At 39.3% G+C, this 10,095-nt stretch overlaps 1 pseudogene; it reads right to left on the reverse strand.

The window, feature by feature from the left end:
- Nucleotides 1–5,801: 5,801 nt before the first annotated feature.
- LOC116016031 lies at nucleotides 5,802–6,524 on the reverse strand (annotated as a pseudogene).
- Between the last annotated feature and the right edge of the window lie 3,571 nt (nucleotides 6,525–10,095).

A 10,095-nucleotide genomic window follows, 5' to 3' on the forward strand; every position in this document is an offset into this window, starting at 1 on the left:
GGAAAGGAAAGCACACTTGTGCTTGAAAGACTTTGATTTGCAAATACAATGCTTAGCTTAGAACAATAGACATGTTTGAAATGAATGCGTTGCTTAATCTTTCTTGTAAAATGTGTGTTTTGAATGAACCTTTATTTCTCAATTAGGACTATCCCGTGGAAGAAAACTCTTATACTCCTGTTTAAAATGGATGAATTGTTGCATGATTGTGTGATGTTCACCTCTCATTTAACCCGGACCATAGTCAAGGAGGGAACGAAGTGGGAGTGTGCACCTATCAAACCTAGTAAGATAATGTTACTAAGCCCGGAAATGAACCTAATTTTCTTTATTTTTGCTTTCCCGAAGGTGTAGTGTGGGGTTGTGAAGGTGTTGCTTTGCTTTAAGTTGTTCAAAAGAGCCCAATGAGGCCAAAACCCCAAAAGAGCCCAATGAGGCCACCTTAGGATTTGAAAAGATGAACCGTCTCGCTAGGGCAAGTTGAAGGGCAACCATCGCACTGTCTTCGAAAAAGCGTGGATATCCACGTGAAGTCGGTTGCCCCGATGCGAGGTCTTGGGAGATGAGAAAATTGAAGAGAGCCATTCCGCTGAGATTCGGGCACCCATTGCACCGTCTTCGAAAAAGCATGGATCTCCATGTGAAGTCGGGTAGCCCGATGAGAAAAAGCATGGATCTCCATGTGAAGTCGGGTAGCCCGATGAGGTTATCTTGGGGAATGGGAAAAGGAGAGATCTATCCCGTTGGGACCGGGCGCCCATTGCGAAAAGGAGAGATCTATCCCGTTGGGACCGGGCGCCCATTGCACAGTTCTGAGATCTATCCCGTTGGGACCGGGCGCCCATTGCACAGTTCTCGAAAAAGCATGGAGCTCCATGTGAGATCGGGTTAGCCCGATGGTCGGTCTTGAGAGGTAGTAGATAACCGTTAAGCCTTTTTGTTTATCACGCTAGAATCTAGTGGGCTTGAGGTTACAAGGGTGGTCTAATAGGTTTGGTTTGTGCACATCGGTCCCACTAGTTGGCTCGGCTAGTGGCCCGCTTTAAATGGTTGGTGAACCCGTTATTGGATTGCATGCTTGACTCGTATGATAATGAAGTTAACCAAATTGCTTTGCGAGAGTTGAAAGGTTTTGTTCTTGGGATAGTTGTTATTGAGAATTAAAGAATTGTTCAAAAGCACATTTTCACGATAGCATAAGGATCGTATTGATTTCAAGTATGTGCATCGTTCTTGTGGTTTAGCTTGTTTGCATATCAAAGTGGGGGCATCCTTTGCACTTATTCTTTGCTTGGCCAATGATAGCTTGCTTGAGGACAAGCAAGTTCTAAAGTGTGGAAATTTTGATAAGTGCAAAAGATACTACGTTTATAAGGTCAATCTCGGGTCGCATTACATGTACTTGCTAGCTTTTGTGATTAATTTGAGCATGTATTGCGTTAGAAATGCTTGTTAATGCCATTAGATCCTAATCCACACGTATTTGGTAATTTTGTAGGTAAAAAGTTGTGCAAAGTGGTGAAAAAGGGCATGGATTTCAAAGATCGATTCGCGAGCCAAATTGGAAGCAAAGGACCGGCCGGACACACCTTGGACGCGCGCCCGCCCAGGCGTCCACGTCCCAAATCCGCGAAGTACGAAGCAGACCCTGGAGGACGCGCGGCGGACGCCACCGGACGCGCCGCGTCCGATTATTCGCTCTCTGAAGTTTGCGATGTCTGCTTAGGACGCACACCGGACGCCCCGCGTCCGAAAAATCACTCTCTGAAGTTTGGAACGTCTGATTAGGACGCGCAGCGGACGCACGCCGGACGCCGCGTCCGATTCCCAGATCCCGCGCCGAAGATTTGAACAGCGCGCGAAGAATCCCGCTGGACGCGCAGAGGACGCGCGTCCAGTCGGGCGTCCGCTATGTCTAATTTTGGCGGTTGGCGCGATTTAAATAGGGAATTGGGGCATTTTTCAGAGGATCCTCATTCATTTTTCCAGATTAGTTTAGCCTAAAATTTCTCTCTCTAGAATTAGGTTGAAATTCTCTCCCAATTCACTTCAATTCCATTCATACTTCCATTCAATTAGCTAGATTTGGAGAAGATTGTGGACAACAACTTGCAATTGATCAAGATTTGTATTAGATTCCATTTGCAATCAAGTAATCTTTCAATTTCTTCTATTGTTCTTCAATTTCTATTTTGTGAATTGCTTTATTGTTTTGTTTAGTGATTTGATCTTGAATTTTGTCCTTGATCTTGCATTGCATCTTGATTTTGATTCTAGTTTTCCTTTTTGAGATTTGTTTTGATGAATTGAGTAATGCTTTGAATTGAGTGGGATTGCTTTGTTGATTTGGTTTGAGCTTTGAATTGTGCTTTGCTTTCAATCCTTGGAGCTTAAATTTGTTAGATGCTTTGATAATGCTTAGTCTAGTTATGTGTGGCTAGTTACCTAGGGATTAGGACTAGTTGAACGTACATTTTGCTCTTGAGCTCTTATGTCTTGAATCTAGGGTAGATTGATGCCTTTTGGATAGCTTGATAGTGGTTGGGATGTTTGTATGATCTCTACTCCGATTAGGCCAATTGGACTTGAGAATTAGTGTGCTTGCTTTCACCTATGAGAATAGGGATTGCTTGAGACCTCACCAACCTCTTTTCCTTCTCACCTTTGAGAAAAGGGAGTAGGAAGGCAAGAGACACATTAAGTGTTTGTGTTAATGCCTCTTCTAGCCTAAGGTTCACAAGTTTGGCTTTATGGTCTAGTAGTGAGTCCATTACCCACGAGAGTGGCGGTGGTGTTAGTGACCTTGTCTCTTGTTAGTCCGTTGAGCGTTTTTCAATTCCCTAGTACCCTAGGAAATCAAGAGTTGCATGTGTGGTAGACTAGTCCCAATCCTTCCTTCCTAAAATTGTTCACAACATCTTTTGTTTTAAGTGTTTGAGATATTCTTAGAATGACATACACAAACCTTTCGATAGGACTAGCTTTTGAAACCTAGGAACTCTTGTGTCTAATTCCTTGTCTACCAAATCATTTTCTACCATTCCTTGAGACGATACTCGGGAACTTCTTCCCGTTTTATTCACCTACACTCTTTCCACCTCCCGCTAAAATACAACTCTTCATTTATGTACCTAAATCTCTGTATCTGTGAACATAGAGTATATAAACTGCGAATATAGAGTTATGAATGTAACACTGAAATGTGTGAATGTGGAGTTTTCAAATTGTGAACATGGAGTATAGAAACTGTGAATATAGAGTTATGAATGTGTGGATGTGTAATAGTGGTAATATAATTACTAAACATGTAGCCTTGTAATGTGTGAATGTGGAGTTTAAAAACTGTGAACATGTAGTTTACAAACTATGAATGTAGAGTTATGAATGTGTGAATCTGTAACAGAGTTAACATAGTTCTACAAACATGGTGTTCTGTTTTACTACATATAGCTCTGTATTTATGTGCATAGAGTTCTGATGGAAATGTTATTCTTTTAGTAGAGCATAGCTGGATTTATTCCGGGGACGGGGAATGGCGAATAAATCTAGCCATGCTCTACAAAGGAATGACATTTCCATCAAATTCAGAATTCCAAAATAGAACTCTATTACAAATTCAAAATTATAGAACTACACATTCACAGTTTGGATACTCTATGTTCATAATTTCAAGACTCCAAGTTCACATATTCTAGAACTACAAAATGACTAAAATTATGTTAACTCTGTTACACATTCACAACTTCATAACTCCATTTTCACAATTCCTAACCTCTATGTTCACTATCTCAACATTTAAACACACAACCACACATAAATCATAAATCAATATGAATCACTAATTTTACTCTAAAAAACAATTAGAAAACCTGAAATTGAAGTAGACTCCTCAATATTTAAATCTCCTTGATCAATGCTTGCTGAGACAACCACGAAATTTGCATTCACTGCAAATACAAAATACAACAAAGCATCAGTCAACAATGTGAATGTGGAGTTCTAAAAGTGTGAATGTAGAAGTATGTAACTGTGAATGTGGTGTTGTATAATTGTGAATGTACATCTCTATACTTTTGAATGAAGACCTATGTATGTGTGAATGCAGAGCTTTTTAATAATGAATGTAAAACTCTATGATTACGAATATAGAGCTTTGTAAATGTGAATGTATCGCTACGTGATTGTGAACATAAACTTTTGACAATGATCCCCAATAAAAACTCAAATACATGGTAAATAATCAATATAAACCAGAAATCATAAATTCGAAAACACAAATATGAATCAATATAATTCATCAAACTTCAAATTCAACGCACTAACAAAATAAATAATAAAATCAAATTCATACTAAGTTTAAAAATCAGAAAAAAAAACTGCAATTGAAGATGATCCATCAACGTGTAACCCTGGCTAATCTCTTGCCTCCGCCATCAATGAACACAGTATTGGAAAAACGAATGGAATATGAATTGGGAATAGCAATGGAGAAGAATTGCGATGAGGAATCAGAGAAGAATTGCGTTGAGGAATTAGAGAAGAATTGCGAGGAAAAGGACTTGTGAGGGAGAATTGATTGTTCTGCTGCAATGAGGAGTTGCGTTGATTGTTCTGCTACGATGAGGACTTGCGTTGATTGTTCTGTTGCGATGAGGATTTGCGAGGAATCAGCCGTTAACGCCGTTTATTTTTTAAAAATTTAAACAACTAGTAAAACAATGCTGTATTGGACCCAGGTCCACCTTGCATGGTGGACCCGGGTCCACGGCATAATTTGTGGTATTAGAGGTGTCATCAAGATAATTATTTTTAAATTGTATAAGGGTCAAATAAGTTACTCAACTGTACACCAAACTGCAATTAGGCTATCAAACTCAAAAAAAATGCAATTAGGTGTCTAAACAACACAAACTCATGCAATTCAACAAAAAATGACATGTTTACTTTAAAATAGACTGACGTGGCGGTTACCCAATTTCAAAATAATTTTTTTAAATAATTTTAAATAAAATAATTATTTAAAATTTAAGGGAAAATATAATTATTTATAAGTGCAACATTACTTATAAGGGAAAATATAATAATTTTGATGAGAAAGTAATACTTTTACATCAAAATATAAAAGTACTCTATATTACATTTGTATTCAAAAGTATTATGTTTTCCGTTAGAGTTAATTCCAGCAATGGTCCCTCGACTATGTTGATTTTCCAAAATTGGTCCTCGTCTTTTAATTTGGACGAAATAGACCTTCGACTATTAGATTTGTGCCACCATTGGTCCCTCCGTTTATTTTCAGTTAGTGAGAGTTAAATGTGGGGGTAAATGAGTCATTTCATAATATGGCTTTCTTCCTCCATTATGAGCCAGCCAACACTTGATATTGAAGGACGATTGATTAGCGACGGTGATGACCGACGATGCTGTCGTGGTGGAACTCCTCTTCCGCCTCAAGCAGTCAAGGGTGTGCACTCCGCCACATCCCGCCACGGTGAGGTTATTGCATATATGTTTGCCTTCATCCAGCTAGGGCCATCACCAGCGAAGATTGAAGCCCACGACGTCGACTAGCCGGCCGAAAGAGGCTGCCGCTGGAAGTACCGCTAGGTTTAGCCGGAAAGTGGCGCTGCTTCACCCAGCGACGGCTACTTTGACGAGCCCAATCGCCTCCCTTCTTTGCCGGATCTAACATCCACTTTTAGATCCCTTTATTAAGCCGATAGGGGATTTAGTTTATGTTTGGATTGGGGATAAGGGGAAGGAGAAGGGAGATGGTAATGCTAGTTTGAGAGAATTTTTTTTCACTTTTGAGCCATCAAGCTCAAGCTGTTGGAAGGATTAGTGTTTGAGCCATGCTCCTTTGTCATGACAGCAACTTCTATGTTTTTTCCATCACTATCAACAACATCATGCAAAGCATGAATGGCTAGGATAGCTTCACAGTTTCCTGACCAGATGTTTCGTTATAGTTCTTCTCAAGAAACTCCCAGATTGAGTTGGAGTTCCTCCTAGTTGCATTGGGCTTCCATGCATGCTGAAAAAGTACCTGATGGATATGTCTGATAAAGAGATTGAACACCTGTGTATGGGTCAAAACCAATAATAAGCAAGGTAGAAAGACCAAATGGATGGTCTTACACCACCACTTTGAGTGTATATTTGCTGAAGGCTAGTAATATAGCGAGTTATGTACTCAACAGTTACAGGATCTTCCGATCCATGGTGAGCATGTGACTCTGGCACTCAATGCGTGCTCTATTTACAAGAACGCATGCAGCTGCTTTAAGTGATCAACAGAAGCCAATGCAATGTGATCATCTAGATTTATAATTTTCCGTACAGATATGGACTCCTGAAGCTTGGGAGTAGACTTTTTCTCGACGCCGAGGACGACAGACGACAGTACCTGTACCTCGAACACCCACTACGGCGTTACCCTTTCGTACGGCTTCTAGGGCGTACTCCACCTAGAAAAGATGACCGTCCAGCGAGAAAATAGTGATCGCTCTATCGTATCGAGCCATAAGTGATCTTTTATGAGTTCGGTTTCAGTTTGTTCCGCCAACCTTTTATGTTAGAATGCTTTTTTTTTTATTCGAGAATCCACAACAAGTGTTCGAACATCACCACTTGGCATCCGATGGCGATGTACTCGTCGGAGTAGCTGCCGGAACGCTTCGCCAGTTCCTGGAACATAGGGTGGTCGATGATGTCGAAGCCAACCAGGTATTGGCAGCGAGACTTACCCACGTACACAGGGTGGAGGTCTTTAGAAGAGGCGGTGTTGTAAGGGCCTGGAGCAGTTCTCGTCGTCGGAGAAGGAGTTGGTGGTGGCGACAACAATGGAGCTGGGGTAATGAACTTATGAACCAATGCTATAAATTGACGCTTTTACCCCTGCTTTTAACGTTTAACTAACCCTAGGTTCACGAAAGGACCAATGGTGGCACAAATCTAATAGTCAAGGGTCTATTTCGTCCAAATTAAAAGACTAGGACCAATTTTGAAAAATCAACATAGTTGAGGGACCATTGCTGGAATTAACTCTTTTCCGTTATAAGTAACAAACATTTTATTCCTAATTTAGTATTACATTTACTAGTATAAGTATTACATTTGCATATTGACCCAACTCAACCCGTCTCACGGATAAAGATCTGTGAGAAGGTCTCAAACAAGTGTGACCCTTTTATATATACTAATAATTAATTTAACTCTAAAAGACATATACTGTACACCATCAAATGATTATATGTCTTCAAAACTTGTGGGTCTACGAACTATATTAAGAAGGCATCTCAAGTAATATAATTCACCATTGCCTCGCGGTACATAGAAGATATATTTTTTCCTTGGATGCCATTCCCGAATGTTTTTTTTTTCAAACAAATTTATTTGGCATCTCAATATAAGTTAACATCCTTGCATCTGCATATCTCTTGTTGGCTTCGGGCCATCCATTGAATATACTTTGACCAACAGTATGTCGATTAAGCACATTGTCGGTGCTATCATCATCTTAAAAAATAACAGATTGACAATTTAGTAGATGAAAGCTTAGTCGCTCAACTGCTGGTGTTCTGAATTGCACATCAAAGCTAAACATACGCCACGTAGACTCACACGCAGAGACATAATGACAATCATAGTACATATTTATCTCATCTATGACTTCATTACCATGTTCATCAGACGTACTTTTACAAAATTCAGTTGTGACTTGATCATTGCCTTTATTCACATACTTGAATAAGTATTTGATAGATCTTGACTGTTTGCACCATTTCACATTCATGTGTGCCCTATATCTGAGAAGCAAATACCTATTATGTGGTACCACATATCTATTATCCAATTGAATCCCATTTTTGTTTATGGTCATACCATCATCCCGCCGCCTATAGATTGGGTAACCATCTTCATCAAAACTTGAAGAGTCAACAAACTTTTTTGGGAAATACCTTAAACATCTACCATTTATCATGCAAGGAAATCATTTCCTTGCTGTTCCACAAGGACCATAAACCATGAATTCCTCAACTACGTTATAGTATTGTTGGTCATCTTCTTTATTAGGGATCTCTGCTGATATAATGAAGTCCATGATAGTGTTATAAATAAATTGATAGTGGACAATATTTGTAACGGACACATTTATTCATCTTTATGTATACTATTTATTATACCTTAAGTATTGTATATTTGTATTGTAACACCCCGTAAATTCATTTCGAGCCTTTCGATTGTTAATTAATTCCTTGGGCAATCTAATTAATTCTTTGGGCAATTTAATTAAATTCCAATTGGGCTAATTCCTTCAATTTGATATACACATATACTTGTATATATATTTCATGCCTAATTTAATTATTCTAATCAAGAGCCCAATTAATTGAATTTATTATTGTAAGGGATTTTATTCAATTTGGACCCTTACAATATTTGTTATTAAATATTCTTACAAGCCCACATTCTTGATCATACATTACATATATACATATATTGATCTTAAGACATCCTTATGGGTTAATTCTTGTATTTAATTTGTAAGGGGTGAATTTATTAAGCCCAACTTACTAGTCTTGATTATATTTAATTTCCTACACCCATTATTTTATAAGTTACTTAAGCCCACATCATTTAATGTCTTTCACCCTAAATATTGTATGTATTCTTGGTATATAATTTGAAGATCAAAATACCCTAAAGACTTTCACTCTTTCTTCCTCCTACTCAATACTCCTACACGCCATTTTCCTCTCAAATTCCCTAAGAATTCATCTTCATTTTCCCTACAAGATTTCAAGTAAAGGTTGCTCTTTTAAGCTTGGTTGGGAGTGGGTAAGTGCATCTATCCTAGAATCCATCTTGCATTTTGTGTTTTAGATAGTCTTTCTACATAATCTTATAAGTGTTCTTTTGGGGTTCTTTGGGAAAAAGATGATCAAGGTGAAGGTGGGGCTTTGTGAGCTAGCAAAAGGCTTGTTGGAATAGGAAAAACTCTTTGAGGTAACCATCCATGTCCATCAAATCTATTTTATTCACCTATTCTATATATATTGATCTTGGTGTTGGAAATCCTGAAATTTCTTGTTAGTTGGCCTATTTCTTGGATGTATTTTGTTGGATTTCATCTTGATCTTTTGCCTTGTGTTGTATGATCAATGATGTTATGGATTTCCTTATTTTTGGACTCTAAATTGGATGAAATGTGAGTGGATTTGGTCTGATTTTGTATTCTGGAAATGGTATTGTTCATGTCTGCTTTTGGTTTCTGGAATCTGGGAGCTGGGTTGGCCTTGCGGAAGACCCAAGCGGCATAATGTAACCCGCGAGGGCGATCCGCAAGGTGGCGACGGTGGTGTCGGGCGGAGGGGAGAGGCCCGTTGAGGGAGGCCGCCTCCTTCTCGCGGAGGAGACCGGCGGATGACAGCGTTCCGTTGAGGGGTTCCGCTAGTTCATTGGGAGTTCGATTCCAGTGAGCGTTTTCTCTGTTGTTATTGTCTGTTGTTCCCTTTTGTTCCTGATTATTGTTGGATTGTTTTGTTGGATATTTTACCATGTCTTTGGAGTATTTATTCATGTCATTTATTGGGTATTTGATACCATAGCTTGGAGTATTGATTCATGTCATTGGTTTCCATTTTTGGTATTCTTGATTCTTGATTCTTGATTCATAATCTGGGAGTTGGCTGGTGTTCATGTGTGAGATGAACACTTTGTTTTGGTTGCTTTGAGTGATGTTGGAGTATGGTTATGATGGTGGTTTGGTTGATGTTGTTGGTGGTTGTTGGTTGGAGTTGACTATTGTGCTACTATTGACTGTGCTATTGGTTGTGCTACTATTGGTTGTGCTACTATTGACTGTGCTACTATTGACTTCTGACTTTGGACTTCGGTCCCTGTGATTGGGTTGATTACCCCTGTGATTGGACTTCGGTCCCTGTGATTGGACTGTCGGTCCCTGTGATTGGACTTCGGTCCCTGTGATTGGACTTCGGTCCCTGTGATTGGGCTCATCACCCCTATTTGACTCGTGACTATTTGACTTCTGACTATGTGGTTTGACTTGGTTTGGTGACTGGTTTGACTTGG

Source organism: Ipomoea triloba, chromosome 4, assembly GCF_003576645.1.
Source record: "Ipomoea triloba cultivar NCNSP0323 chromosome 4, ASM357664v1".
Classification (NCBI taxonomy): domain Eukaryota; kingdom Viridiplantae; phylum Streptophyta; class Magnoliopsida; order Solanales; family Convolvulaceae; genus Ipomoea; species Ipomoea triloba.